The sequence below is a fragment of the Schistocerca gregaria genome, chromosome 8 (genome assembly GCF_023897955.1).
Source record: "Schistocerca gregaria isolate iqSchGreg1 chromosome 8, iqSchGreg1.2, whole genome shotgun sequence".
NCBI lineage: Eukaryota > Metazoa > Arthropoda > Insecta > Orthoptera > Acrididae > Schistocerca > Schistocerca gregaria.
The window spans coordinates 63492078-63508122 of record NC_064927.1 but is presented as its reverse complement, the minus strand read 5'-3'; the positions used below and the strand labels follow the sequence as shown (position 1 = coordinate 63508122).

General features: G+C 45.4%; 1 pseudogene; it reads right to left on the bottom strand.

The window, feature by feature from the left end:
* Positions 1–2059: 2059 nt before the first annotated feature.
* Positions 2060–2177, bottom strand: LOC126285488 (5S ribosomal RNA; annotated as a pseudogene).
* Between the last annotated feature and the right edge of the window lie 13868 nt (positions 2178–16045).

The window sequence follows — 16045 nt, the reverse complement described above, 5'->3', positions numbered from 1 at the left end:
TCTGGTGATCGTCGAGGGAACACTGAATAGTGCACGGTACATCCAAACCGTCATCGAACCCATCGTTCTACCATTCCTAGACCGGCAAGGGAACTTGCTGTTCCAACAGGACAATGCACGTCTGCATGTATCCCGTGCCACCCAACGTGCTCTAGAAGGTGTAAGTCAACTACCCTGGCCAGCAAGATCTCCGGATCTGTCCCCCATTGAGCGTGTTTGGGACTGGATGAAGCGTCGTCTCACGCGGTCTGCACGTCCAGCACGAACGCTGGTCCAGCTGAGGCGCCAGGTGGAAATGGCATGGCAAGCCGTTCCACAGGACTACATCCAGCATTTCTACGATCGTCTCCATGGGAGAATAGCAGCCTGCATTGCTGCGAAAGGTGGATATACACTGTACTAGTGCCGACATTGTGCATGCTCTGTTGCCTGTGTGTATGTGCCTGTGGTTCTGTCAGTGTGATCATGTGATGTATCTGACCCCAGGAATGTGTCAATAAAGTTTCCCCTTCCTGGGACAATGAATTCACGGTGTTCTTATTTCAATTTTCAGGAGTGTATGTTTGCATATAGCGCAATCGCTTTTCCAGACCATTTTAAAACTTCATTTAATCGTCAATGCCATATACAGAGGAATCTATTGCTACAATTTATTTTTCACCATTAATTTCCAGATAAAGTTAATCGTTAACCTCTGTGATATTCGGAATGCTGTTGTACTTCTTCAGTCGAATCACCACATTACTCTACTCCCTGTAGTACTGACGATTGTTCTTTTGAAGTCAAAGTATACGACACTGCATCTGAACGTCGACTGACAGGTGGATGCTTAATGCATCTCCACATATATATATATATTTCTTCTTAAACGTTGGGAGGAACACGATCCACAGATGGCCGCGTAAGTCGGTATTAAAGTCTTGGTAGCGATGAAACTTTTAGAACATTGTCTTCTGTCGGTGAAGTATCGTTGTAACTCTTCCGGCGGCTGCAAGTCTCCAAATGAGTCGAAATAGTAGATGATATTTTTATTTTTCTTAACATACTCCACCCAGTGGGTTCCTGGTCCCCCAGCAACATCTAAATTCACAATTACACATTGTCTGGATTTCCACAAAGTCTTTGGTAATGTATCCTGCATAAACACACCGCGGAATCTTGGGATGCTGGATTTTTTCCTGCCAATCTTGAGTAGATCTGTATTTGTAAGCGGTCTATCTGGCGGGATAACTAACGGGCTAGTCCTCTCTTGAACGGTTTCAGGTGTAGTCCTTTTCGATGGCTGCTACTTCCCTTATGCAGCTATGCCTTCTCACTGTCTATAGCTACTGCTGGGAGTTCTGTGTGCTCACGACTGTTCTGGCAATAGAGGCAGCACCAACAGCCAGTGAACCCATTACTGAGAGAGCTGCGAGGGCAGCAATGAGAAAGGGGATGATTCCACCTGCGGCCTTGGGTATCGGCAGAACCCTGGGTGCTTTAACCAGTGCTATATGCTTTACGGTACTTTTGAGCATACAACGCTGTCAGGATACAGTTTTCTAACCACCCCTTCTTCTTCTTCTTCGTTGCCTTCTTCTTCTTCAGCGTGCATAACTTGCTTGAAATTCACACCCAAGCCCAACTTATTCTTACCACGCATTGTTTTATCAACTGAAATGCACTGTCCTGTATCAGTATCCTTTCCCACATATATTGCCTTGGCTTTATCAGCTTAAATTCGATCTGCAGCGTGACATCTTGGGAGATCTTTACGTTTTGCATATGCAGTGTCATGTTCCAAACACGCCTTGTCAAGTAGGTACACCAACATATCCACCATACACCGTAATTATACCAAACTAAACTAAACTCCTCCCGAAGAGGCCGTGAAGGCCCAACGGTACCGACCGGCAGCTGTGCTATTCTCAGCCTACAGACGTCACTCGATGCAGATATGGAGGGGCATGTGGTCAGCACATCGCTCTCCCGGCAGTAGGTCAATTTCCGAGACCGCAGCCACTATTTCTCAATCAAGTAGCTTCTCAGTTTTCCTCACAAGGGCTGAGTGCACCCCTCTTGCCAACAGCGCTCGGCAGACCCGATGGTCACCCATCCAAATGCTAGCCCAGCCCGACAGCGCTTAACTTCGGTGATCTGACGGGAACCGCTGTTACCACTGCAGCAAGGCCGTTGGCCCGTAATTATACCTGTAAAGTGCAATTCGATGGGAAGTTTTTCGAGAATACCGCCGCCTCCTATAATTCTTCTCCTATCACGTATGTTATGATACTGTGCTCGTTGTGCTCTGTGTGCCTCATTATATAGCAAAAAAGGTCAGCGTCAGTCCAGCTGTTTTGTGTTGCAGGAAAAGCAAGCCATTTAACTAGTGCTCTCTTCCCTCGCTGTCTTACGACGTGCTCTATGAGAAACAGGTGTGGTTCTGAGTTCCTGCATTTCCTCGGTGTAAAAGCATCCTGAAATTTCACTGCGACTGCTGTCCTTTAAGATGTGATTTCTGAGATTCGTTCTCTGCACTTTGGAAACTGTGTATATCTCGCTCGAACGGTTTGGAAAGTATGACTTCCCAAATGCTGTCTTGTGTTTTGATACATGCACCAAACCACTCACATTAAATTTCTGTTTACATGGATCCAGCATTTTAATACTATAGTACCTCGTATCCATGTACACCCTCGGTAGCTGAGTGGTCAGCGCGACAGCTTGTCAATCGTAAGGGCCCGGGTTCGATTCTCGACTGCGGCGGAGATTTTCTCTGCTCAGGGACTGGGTATTGTGTTGTCCTAATCATCATCATTCCATCCCCCTCGACACGCAAGTCGCCGAAGTGGCGTCAAATTGAAAGACTTGCACCCGGCGAACGGTCTACGCGATGGGAGGCCCTAGTTAGACGACATTTACATTTACAGTATCCATGAGTTCATTATCACGGACATCGATTAGTCTCCTGTTGGATTCGATGAAATTGTACAGTTATTTCTGTGAAGATATCTGCCCATTTGAATTATCCGACAATACTAAAACATATCCACATTTGACGTCTTATTGTTCAGTTCAGACATTTCATGATACTTGCCTTCAGGTGGGCGAATGTTGAGTAGTGATGTATTCCATACCGCTGCATCATGATCTTCAAATCACAATTGTAAAAGTCTCCACGATGACCAGTTTGTCTGGGCATTCCTTCAACCCCATCTGCAACAAGTGCTAAAACGCATTTGTAACATTTCCTCCCGTTTTTGTTTTAACTGGTATGCCCAGGCAGATCTGGAGAATATATCAATAAACATTACATATATTTGAATCCATTGTTCGCATGTGAATATTCCCTTCGATCTACAAGATCAACCTGCCATATGTCATCCAAACCTCTCATCACAGCATGCCTATGAGGGTACGTTTTGAGTGCTGGTTTGCGCAGTTCTCGAACTACTGTCCCCATATTCATTCGATTGTATGTCCCTCTCCAAGTTCTGAAGTTACTGAGACAATGTCATTCGAATGAGCGGTATTGGCCACACCCGCTCATGACAAGAGCAGTCATAGTCGATATACTATCTCACTGGCATGGTTGTAGTACATATATGGAGGGGGTTGACTGCTGACTTTTTTGTGGTGAATCTCAATACCATCGCCATTGCTATACCGACTGTCTAATAATAAGGGTTTTATAATGTCTCTGTATTTCGCACCGTATTGGTTTCCTGCTTTCCTGTGCACACAGGTCAATTGTAGTATTTCACCATACATCTCCAGATCTTTGGGAGAAAATTTTAAAGTTTTTGTTTTGAGGGTTTTGGGAAAATGAGGTCCAGTAGATCTGGTGTTCTTTGAAACTCCCTCTCCCCTATTTCTATTGTTCTTTTATTTAAAATTACAGGCTGCTTGCCCAACATGTATGGATTTTCACCATTGACACCAAATGTTTTGTCTATCCCACTGTTACTGAGATGGTTAATGAAACCAACAATAGCATCATCGTCGTCGTTGTGTAATTTCGCTAAGAATTCATTGAGTGATTCGGTAAATGGTTAAAGTGTTTATAGTGTTTATCGAAGTGTTTGCTCTCAATCCAACTGTCTTAACCTTAGCAAACATAGCTTCTCTCAAACACGCTTCTGTGCAGCAATGACCTTGTGTTCAGTTGTCCTCTTGCTATAGACTAAGTGGGCTGCTTCACAGACTGCACATTATATACATTTTGCTCAACCTTTGTAGCTAAGTCATGTACTTTCTTTTCAGTTCCATCAAACTTTACAGCTAAATTGTGTACTTTCTTTCCTTAATCGTAGGATCTAATTCGTTGATCAGTTTCAGAAGAGTCTGGGCATATGTCTCTAGCTTCTTATGCTCGATAGAATGAAGCTTTCCATCTATGCAAAGACACATTCTCTGTCTACGCACACCTTTCCTCTCTAGCTGAGTGCCTGACATACATGCGACCTTGTCTGTGGTGTGATGCGTACTAACATACTTCTATACTCATCATATGTTTCATAGCTATACATACAAACCGCTGGAATCTCCATCTACACCTACCATCATTCAGTTATATTGATTTATCAATAACAAGAAACCTGTCCCATGTGTGGTTCCAGTTATCTGCACATGTTGTTGTTGTTGTCTTCAGTCCTGAGACTGTTTCGATGCAGCTCTCCATGCTACTCTATCCTGTGCAAGCTTCTTCATCTCCCACTACCTACTGCAACCTACATCCTTCTGAGTACATATCTTTACAAAATCATTGAATGAACGACAGTTCCTACAAGCGCCTGGTGAATGTGTTTTAGATTCAAGTTGTCTTGACTGAAATCTAGAATTAGATTTGCATTATCCCTCACCAAATGGTTCGGGATTCTGAAATATATACAACTAAAAAAAAAAAAAAAACGTCAATACCCATATGGAGACCAAAACAGAAACATTGTAGAATTTTATCGTCAAATACGAATACTGTGTTTGGCTTTACTTTTCTGGTGGGGTGACTTGACTCCTTTGACTGAATATTGTGTTGTTACACCATCTACACCCTGCACTATCTTTTGCAGAAGCTGGTATATGGGTTAAAACAGCGTTTTTGAAAATACGCATACATGCTCAAAGTGGACTCAATTCGAGTGTGTCAGTAGTGACATGAGAACATTTGTCTTGCCACAGCCAGATGGACCTACAATTGTTGTTGTTGTTGTGGTCTTTAGTCCTGAGACTGGTTTGATGCAGCTCTCCATGCAACTCTATCCTTTCCAAGCTTCTTCATCTCCCAGTACCTACTGCAAACTACATTCTTCTGAATCTGTTTAGTGTATTCATCTCTTGGTCTCCCTCTACGATTTTTACCCTCCAAACTGCCCTCCAGTACTAAATTGGTGATCCCTTGATGCCTCAGAACATGTCCTACCAACCGATCCCTTCTTCTAGTCAAGTTGTGCCACAAACGTCTCTTCTCCCCAATCCTATTCAATACCTCCTCATTAGTTATATGATCTACCCATCTAATCTTCAGCATTCTTCTGTAGCACCACATTTCGAAAGCTTCTATTCGTTTCTTGCCCAAACTAGTTATCGTTCATGTTTCACTTCCATACATGGCTAAGCTCAATACAAATACTTTCAGAAACGACTTCCTGACACATCTATACCAGATGTTAACAAATTTCTCTTTTTCAGAAACGCTTTCCTTGCCATTGCCAGTCTATATTTTATATCCTCTCTACTTCGACCATCATCAGTTATTTTGCTCCCCAAATAGAAAAACTCCTTTACTACTTAAAGTGTCTCATTTCCTAGTCTACACTCCTGGAAATTGAAATAAGAACACCGTGAATTCATTGTCCCAGGAAGGGGAAACTTTATTGACACATTCCTGGGGTCAGATACATCACATGATCACACTGACAGAACCACAGGCACATACACACAGGCAACAGAGCATGCACAATGTCGGCACTAGTACAGTGTATATCCACCTTTCGCAGCAATGCAGGCTGCTATTCTCCCATGGAGACGATCGTAGAAATGCTGGATGTAGTCCTGTGGAACGGCTTGCCATGCCATTTCAACCTGGCGCCTCAGTTGGACCAGCGTTCGTGCTGGACGTGCAGACCGCGTGTGACGACGCTTCATCCAGTCCCAAACATGCTCAATGGGGGACAGATCCGGAGATCTTGCTGGCCAGGGAAGTTGACTTACACCTTCTAGAGCACGTTCGCTGGCACGGGATACATGCGGACGTGCATTGTCCTGTTGGAACAGCAAGTTCCCTTGCCGGTCTAGGAATGGTAGAACGATGGGTTCGATGACGGTTTGGATGTACCATGCACTATTCAGTGTCCCCTCGACGATCACCAGAGGTGTACGGCCAGTGTAGGAGATCGCTCCCCACACCATGATGACGGGTGTTGGCCCTGTGTGCCTCGGTCGTATGCAGTCCTGATTGTGGCGCTCACCTGCACGGCGCCAAACACGCATACGACCATCATTGGCACCAAGGCAGAAGCGACTCTCATCGCTGAAGACGACACGTCTCCATTCGTCCCTCCATTCACGCCTGTCGCGACACTACTGGAGGCGGGCTGCACGATGTTGGGGCGTGAGCGGAAGACGGGCTAATGGTGTGCGGGACCGTATCCCAGCTTCATGGAGACGGTTGCGAATGGTCCTCGCCGATACCCCAGGAGCAACAGTGTCCCTAATTTGCTGGGAAGTGGCGGTGCGGTCCCCTACGGCACTGCGTAGGATGCTACGGTCTTGGCGTGCATCCGTGCGTCGCTGCGGTCCGGTCCCAGGTCGACGGGCACGTGCACCTTCCGCCGACCACTGGCGACAACATCGATGTACTGTGGAGACCTCACGCCCCACGTGTTGAGCAATTCGGCGGTACGTCCACCCAGCCTCCCGCATGCCCACTACACGCCCTCGCTCAAAGTCCGTCAACTGCACATACGGTTCACGTCCACGTTGTCGCGGCATGCTACCAGTGTTAAAAGACTGCGATGGAGCTCCGGATGCCACGGCAAACTGGCTGACACTGACGGCGGCGGTGTACAAATGCTGCGCAGCTAGCGCCATTCGACGGCCAACACCGCGGTTCCTGGTGTGTCCGCTGTGCCGTGCGTGTGATCATTGCTTGTACAGCCCTCTCGCAGTGTCCGGAGCAAGTATGGTGGGTCTGACACACCGGTGTCAATGTGTTCTTTTTTCCATCTCCAGGAGTGTAATTCCCTCAGCATCACCCGAATTAATTCCATTACATTCCATTATCCTCGTTTTGCTTTTGTTGATGTTCATCTTATTTTCTCCTTTCAAGACACTATCCATTCCGTTCAACTGCTCTTCTAAGTCCTTTGCTGTCTCTGACAGAATTACAATGTCATCGGCGTACCTCAAAGTTTTTATTTCTTCTCCATGCATTTTATTATCTGCTCCGAATTTTTCTTTTGTGTCCTTTACTGCTTGCTCAATATACAGATTGAATAACATTGGGGAGAGGCTACAGCCCTGTCTCACTCCCTTCCCAATCACTGCTTCCCTTTCATGTCCCTCGACTCTTATATCTGCCATCTGGATTCTGTACAAATTGTAAATAGCCTTTCGCTCCCTGTATTTTACCCCTGCCACCTTTAGAATTTGAAAGAGAGTATTCCAGTCAACATTGTCAAAAGCTTTCTCTAAGTCTACAAATGCTAGAAACATAGATTTGCCTTTCCTTAATCTAGCTTCTGAGATAGGCGTAGGGTCAGTATTGCCTCACGTGTTCCAGCATTTCTACGGAATCCAAACTGGTCTTCCCCGAGGTCGGCTTTTACTAGTTTTTCCATTCGTCGGTAAAGAATTCGTGTTAGTATTTTGCAGCTGTGACTTATTAAACTGATAGTTCGGTAATTTTCACATTTGTCAACACCCGGTTTCTTTGGGGTTGGAATTATTATGTTATTGCTGAAGTCTGAGAGTATTTCGCCTGTCTCCAACTGATTTCTCATACACAAACAGCAGCTGACCGGCGTTGCCTGGCGAAACGTTGTTGTGATGCCTCGTGTAAGGAGGAGAAATGCGTACCATCACGTTTCCGTATTTGATAGAGGTCGGATTGTAGCCTATCGCGTCTGCGATTTATCGTATAGCAACATTGCTGCTCGCGTTGGTCGAGCTCCAATGACTGTTAGCATAATATGGAATCGATGCGTCCATGAGAGTAATACGGAACGCCGTGCTGGATCCCAATGGCCTCCTATCACTAGCAGTCGAGATGACAGGGATCTTATCCGCACGGGCTGTAACGGGTCTTGCAGCCACGTCTCGATCCCTGAGTCGACAGATGGGGACGTTTGCAAGACAACAACCATCTGCACGAACAGTTCGACGACGTTTGCAGCAGCATGGACTATCGGCTCGGAGACCATGGCTGCGGTTACCCTTGACGCTGCACCACAGCCAGGAGCGCCTGCGATGGTGTACTTAACGACGAACCTGGGTGCACGAATGGCAAAACGTCATTTTTTTAATGATTCCAGGTTCTGTTTACAGCATCATGATGGTCACATCAATGTTTGGCGACATCGCGGTGAACGCACATTGGAAGCGTGTATTCGTCATCGCCATACTGATATATCACCTGGCGTGATGGTACGGGGTGCCATTGGTTACATCTCTCGGTCACCTCTTGTTCGCATTGACGGCCCCCTTGAACAGTGGATGTTACGTTTCAGATGTGTTACGACCCGTGACTCTAACCTTCATTCGATCCCTACGAAACTCTACATTTCAGCAGGATAATGCACGACCGCATGTTGCAGGTCCTTTACGGGCCTTTCTGGATACAGAAAATGTTTGACTGCTGCCCTGGCCAGCACATTCTCCAGATCTCTCACCAATTGAAATCGTCTGGTCAATGGTGGCCGAGCAACTGGCTCGTCGCAATACGCCAGTCACTACTCTCGATGAACTGTGGCATCGTGTTGAAGCTGCATGATCAGCTGTACTTGTACACGCCATTCAAGCTCTGTTTGACTCAATGCCCAGGCGTATCAAGGCCGTTATTATGGCAAGAGGTGGTTGTTATGGGTACTCATTTCTCAGGATCTATCCACCCAAATTGCGAGAAAATACAATCACATGTCAGTTATAGTATAATATATTTGTCCAGTGAATACCCGTTTATAATTTGCATTTCTTCTTGGTGTAGCAATTTTAATGGCCAGTAGTGTATTTAATTACTTCGTTTCGATGTATTTTGTAAGACCTGCATCTTTCAAAGCAGTACAAGTGATGAGCTTTGCCACCAAACAAAAGAGTGCTGAAGTGATCAAACCCCTGTGAACTGAATTTAATAAATAACCAGTATATTCTTTGCCACGTAACTGACACTGATTTGAAATTCCTGCCTTGATATCCTTCCTCTCTGGCAGACACTGAGTCTTTTTCGCATCCAGTTTCCATGCGAAGAGGAGAGGTGGCTGGGGTTTTTACCAGAGGGGGAGGGGTTTATTAATTATTGATATAATTAATTAAATAATTTGATATCAGTGGTGTGCTTGAGTTGGCAAGGCGGTTTCCCCAGAGGTGTGGGGTAGATGAAGAGGGTGGGTGTGGAATTTCTCAGAAGGACGGATTATCCCCTGCAGCTCATAAATCAACTAACAGAATAATAGGTTAATGATAGGGGAGGGGGTCATAATTGAATCAAGTTTGCCACTGAATCTATTGTCCCCGAACATAATGTGCCCTACTACACAAAGATGCCATTATCAATAGCTCACTGAGTTTTATTGAGGTCATGTAGCTTTGCTACGAGAGCCAGCATGTTCCTACCGCGATATTGCAAGAAGGCTTGGCAGAAACGTAGCTGTACATGGTTGCTGGCAGCACTGTTCACACAAAGGTATGATCGAAAGAAAACAGGGCTCTGGGCGGCAACGCGGCATTACTCATAGCGAAAAGATGTGTGTCATATAGTAATGTGCCTACAGCAGCAATTCGACAAGCTCTTGGCGTGAGATAACAAACTATTCCAAATCGATTACTTCAGCATAGCTCCGAGCCAGACGCCCATGTAGCGTGCATTCCATTGACCTCAAGTCACGGCCGTTTGCGACTTCAGTGGTGTCAAGCTATGGATGATTGGAGGGCAAAGTGGTGGTATGTTGTGTTTTCTGACGAAAGTCGGTTCTGCTGCGGTGCCAATGATGGCTGGGTGTTGGTTAGGAGGGGCCAGATGAGCGCCTGCAGCTAGCCTGTCTGCGGTCTAGACAGACTCGACCTACACCTGGACTTATGGTCCGGGGCGCGATTTCGTGTGACAGTAGGATTACGCTCGTGGTTATCCAATTCACCGTGGGAACAAATTTGTACGCCAGTCTGGTGGATCGACCTGTTGTGCTGCCGGGCATGAACAAAACTCCCAGGTGCTGTTTGCCAGCAGGACAGTGCTTGCCCACGTACCGTTGATGTAAGACATCATGCTGTACAGGTTGTCGACATGTTGCCTTGGCCTCCTTGATCACCATATCTCTGTCTAATTGGGACATCATCCGAGGACAACTCCAGCGTCATCCAGAACCAGCATTAATCGTCCCTGTATTGACCGACCAAGTGCAACACACATGGAACTCCATCCCACAAACAGACTTTTTATGACATGATGCATACACGTTCGCAAGCTTGTATTCAGTATTCTGGCTTTAACACCGTTTATTAATGTACCAGGATTTAACATTTGCAATGGATTATCCCACGCTCACATTAATCTGTGATTCTGCAATGTTAATCACTTAAATATGGTACCTAGGCATTCGAATCGAGAATATCTGCCAACATTATTAACTTAGAAGTAGATACCCTTGATGTAGGGAATCACTTTAAATCTCTTAATAGAAGCAAGTCCTCCACTCCAAACTGTATAACCATTAGGTATCTTTCGGAATATCGGAATAATCTAATAAAATTGCTCCATTCTTAGCAAGTCATATAAAACCGCTGGCACAACGGAAGACCCGTACCTAAAGAGTGGAAAGTTGCGCAAGTAGTACCAGCACTAAAAAAAAAAAAAAAAAAAAAAAAAAAAAAAAAATATATATATATACAGCAGTGGTCCAGTGAGTTGCAGATCTATATCAATGACATCGATTTGCAATAGGATTTTGAAACACACATCGTTATCGAATATTATGATTTACCGGAAAGAAATTGGCTTATTGACACGTAGTCAACCCTTACTTAGTGAAGTCTTGTGAAACACAACTAGGATTTAGTCGCACGAAGTAGTGAGTGCTACAGAAGGGGATCTCTAACTGATTCCATATATCTAGATTTCCAGAAGACTTTTGACATCATTGCTTACAGAGGACTTCTAATGAACTGATCCTAATGTGTATAAATGATTTAGGAGAAATATTGCTTGAAAGCCGCTTGTCCGGTGTCGGTGGGTAAGTAATACATGCATGTTCAAAGGAACATTACATCGTAATTCGGATTAACACAGGTATTGGAATATCGTATTTATCCGCCGACACCGTGTAAGCGACTTCCAAGTAAAATGTCTCGCTTGTACGGAAATATACTGTAGTAAACGTATGTACGAGTACAGGTTGCAAACACAGGATTGACGACATGAGGAAGTTTGGATCCTGCCGTGAGTCGTGCACGGATAGGCAAGTGGTTGTGCCATCCGCCGTCGCTCACTGAGTAGACTGCTGGAACATCAAACCGGCACCAACCAAGGAGCTTTGGTTCGAATCCTCGTCAAGTTCATTTATTGCCGGGACGGTAGCTCAGCGTGTCCGGTCAGAGAGCTGCCTGCCCTCTGTAATAATAAAACTGAGTAAAAGGATCAACGATCAACTTGAACGGATGTCATGTGGCGTCGACCCAGACCAAAGGCAACGAACTATACCGAACAAAATTTAAAAAAAAGAAGTGGTAAGGCGACCACACGCGATAGGCGGGAAAGTCGAGTTCGGGTCCCGCCCCGGCACAAATTTTCACTGTCGCCATTCCATTATAGAGCTGATGATTATCCATATTTGCAACTACAAATGCATTTCATGAATTTAGGAGAGAATCTCACCAGCTCTCTAAGGTTATCTGGAGCTAATGTTGTTATGTACCGTTTACTCAAGTCATTACAAGATCAAAATCAACTACAAACAGACTTAGATACGATATCTGTATGGTGCCAAAAATGGAAATTGACTACAAATAAGGAAAAGTCATTGACACGAGTTCTAAAATGAATTCGTTTAAATGTCACACTATAAATTACACAGATCTAAAGGCTATCAATTCAACTAAATACCTAAGAATTACAATCATGAACAATTTAAGTTGGACTATCACATAGGTAATGTTCTAAAGAAGGCAAACCAAAGACTTCGTTTTATCGTCAGAACACTTAGAAGTGATTTCCCTAAATTGCCTCAGGCAAAGGCCGAGATGCCTCCTTTCAAAGGACACGGCCGACTTCCTTCCCCATCCTTCCATAATCGAATGTGACCGATGACCTCGCTGTTTCGTCTCAACCAACATTTAGAAAATGCGACAGGTCTGCCTACACTGCGTTTGTTCATCCTCTACTAGAGTACTGCTGCACGATGTAGGATCTTTATCAGATAGGATTGACGGCCGACCGGTGTGGCCGTGCGGTTCTAGGCGCTTCAGTCTGGAACCGCGTGACCGCTACGGTCGCAGATTCGAATCCTGCCTCGGGCGTCCATGCGTGTGATGTCCTTAGGTTAGTTAGGTTTAAGTAGTTCTAAGTTCTATGGGAATGATGACCACAGATGTTAAGTCCCATAGTGCTCAGAGCCATTTGAACCATTCTTTTTAGGATTGACGGAGGAAATGGAAGAGTCCAAAGAAGAGCTGGCCGCTTTTCACTATCGCGATGTAGGGAAGACAGCGTCACGAATACGATACGCGAGTTCGGGTGGTTAAAATACAGGCATCCTTCGTTGCAGAGAGATCTTTCCAAGAAATTTCAATCACAGCTACCTCTTCTGAAGGAGAAAAAAATGTTATTGACGCCAACCTACATAGGGCGAAATGATAATCGTAATAAAATAAATTATATCTTGCACGGAAAGATTTCAGTGGTCGTTTTTCCCACGAGCGTTGAACGGCAGAGAAGTAGAGTGAAAGTGGTTCGATGAAGCCTGCGCCAAGCACTTAAGTGTGAACTGCAGAATAGTCAAGTAGATGGAGGTGTAAACTTATGCAACATATTGACACATTACATGTTCGTTCCTTTTAGAAGCTTTTATCTGGTTGTTCTAGGATGAGAAGGCAGTGTGTTCCGATCGCAAAGTGGCCACCTTTAAAAGCGTGCTATTAGCTGTCTGCGCATGCGCGACTTGCCGCACGGTGTCCTTCCGGAGGTCGGCCCACACACACCCGTGACGTGGCTGGCGCCAGACTGACCCGTGACTCCCGACGGAGAGCTTACTCACAACATTCCGAAGCCCACGTTCCGAAGCAGCCCAATAAGCGCACTACTTCCTCCAGCGTGACCACGATGCTAAGACTGGAGAAACCGGGGCCGACGTTATGGGGTGTGGGTCGGTGGCTCAGTGGCAACAGCTACCGACGAACTGTGCGTCGCCGCTTTGAACACGCAGGATCCCAGACTCTACAGTAGCGTGCAAATTAATTTGGATAAGATGATTGAAGTTTAACTGCGCACATTTACTACTGCACTACTGGCCATTAAAATTGCTACACCAAGAAGAAATGCAGATGAAAAACGGCTATTCATTGCACAAATATATTACACCAGAACTGACATGTGATTACATTTACATGCAATTTGGGTTCATAGATCCTGAGAAATCAGTACCCAGAACAACCACCTCTGGCCGTAATAACGGCCTTGATACGCCTGGGCATCGAGTCAAATAGAGCTTGGACGGCGTGCACACGTACAGCTGCCCATGCAGCTGCAACACAATACCACAGTTCATCAAGAGTAGTGACTGGCGTATTGCGACGAGCCAGTTGCTCGGCCACCATTGAACAGACGTTTTCAATTGGTGACAGATCTGGAGAATGTGCTGTCCAGGGCAGTAGTCGAACATTTTCTGTATCCAGAAAGGCCAGTACAGGACCTGCAACATGTGGTCGTGCATTATCCTGCTGAAATGTATGGCCTCGCAGGGGTTGAATGAAGGGTAGAGCCACAGGTCGTAAGTCACATGGACGTGGCTGCACGATACGTTACAGCCATGCGGATAAGATGCTTGTCATCTCAACTACTAGTGATACGAGGCCGTTGGGATGCAGCACGGCGTTACGTATTACCCTCCTGAAGCTACCGATTCCGTATTCTGCTGATAGTCATTGGATCTCGACCAACGCGAGCAGCAATGTCGCGGTAAGATAAACCACAATCCCGATATTCTACTATCCGACCTTTATCAAAGTCGGATTTCTCATCCTTAAACGAGGCATCACAACAACGTTTCACCAGGCAACGCCGTTCAACTGTTGTTTGTGTATGAGAAATCGGTTGGAAACTTTCCTCATGTCGGCACGTTGTAGGTGTCGGCAACGGCGCCAACCTAGCGCGAACGCTCTGAAAACTTAATCATCGGCATATCACAGCATGTTCTTACTGTTCGGTTAAATTTCGAGTCTGTAGCACCTCATCTTCGTGGTGCAGCAATTTTAATGGTCAGTAGTGTATATTTGTAATAGAGCTAGTAGCTTACAGAAATTAATAACTAACTCACCTTCCGTTTGGTTTAATGACCTTCTGAACACGTTATGACATAGTTTCGAGCAGATTAGAGCATATGTCTTGTAGTTCGTCTTCATGAAACCTCACTTTTAACACATTTACTAACACACATTCTTTTGTTGAACAGTCTATTGTACCAAGACGCCTTCCCACAATACTCCACAAATTCTCGGTGGGATTTATGTCTGGTGAATTAGCAGGCCACTGAAGCACATAAATGTCGTCTTCTTCCATGAACTTCTCGACTGCCTTAGGAGTGTGACAAGGAGCCAGATGATTTTGAAATGTTCCTCCATCATCTGAGAAGGTCTTTAGGTTTTGTTTCGTATTCTTTTTAGGGCGCAGAAACAACTGAGATGATACGCGCCCTTGTCAGAACCTTCGAACAGCAATGCGAAAAAGGAGTTAAAAATGGCTACTGTTAAGCCCAATCAACGGGAGGAAAGAGAGCTAAGAATAAGAACTTCCTCTTGGAGAAAGGTCCATAAAATATACCGCAGAGACAACGGAGGTGCCGAACTAAAGATTAAATGTTCCTCGCCATATTGCTACGATGGATAAACAGTAAAAGCGGGCGACAGCCCGCGCCTCGCTCGCTGAAACGGCCGGTAGCTCAGACGACAAATATACAGCAGAACTTAAGCGGTTAAATAAAGGGCATGGCGAACAGTCAAAGGTTGATGACAAATGAGCACAAAGTGATGGGGGATCACCACTTAACAAATGTCGATGGCTAAAACGACACTGCACAATACACAACCTAGCTAAAATGATCTCCTCTTGCTGACAGGGCTGGAAGGAGGTCTGCCAATACGCTGGGAATGATGATGTTTGGTTTGTGGAGCGCTCAACCATGCGGTCGTCAGCGCCCGTACAAAGTCTTAATTTTTACACAGTCCAATTGTTTTCACAGCCCAATATAGCCACTGTTACGAATGATGATGATGATGATAGAATGACGAGGACAATACAAACACCAACCTGGCCGGGAATCGAACCCGGGACCCCGTGATCCTGAGGCAAGAACCCACTGGGGAAGTTTAAATCCCCAGAGATTGTTCCCATGCCAAAGTGACACCACTTGCTGAAGGAATGGCACAATTCTGCGCCTAACGATTTCCGTGCATTTGGTTAATTAACCATGCCATCAACTGGGACTTGTGAACCAGGGCCACGTACAGTGAAGAAATTCCGAAACCTTTTTTTGGCTGGGTGTTTTTCAGTTTGCTCCAGATGCTCCGATATCACTGCCTCATGGATGCCCCGCCTGAAAACCATTGCTGTGTATCTTGAACAATAAAATGCGATTCATAACTTCAT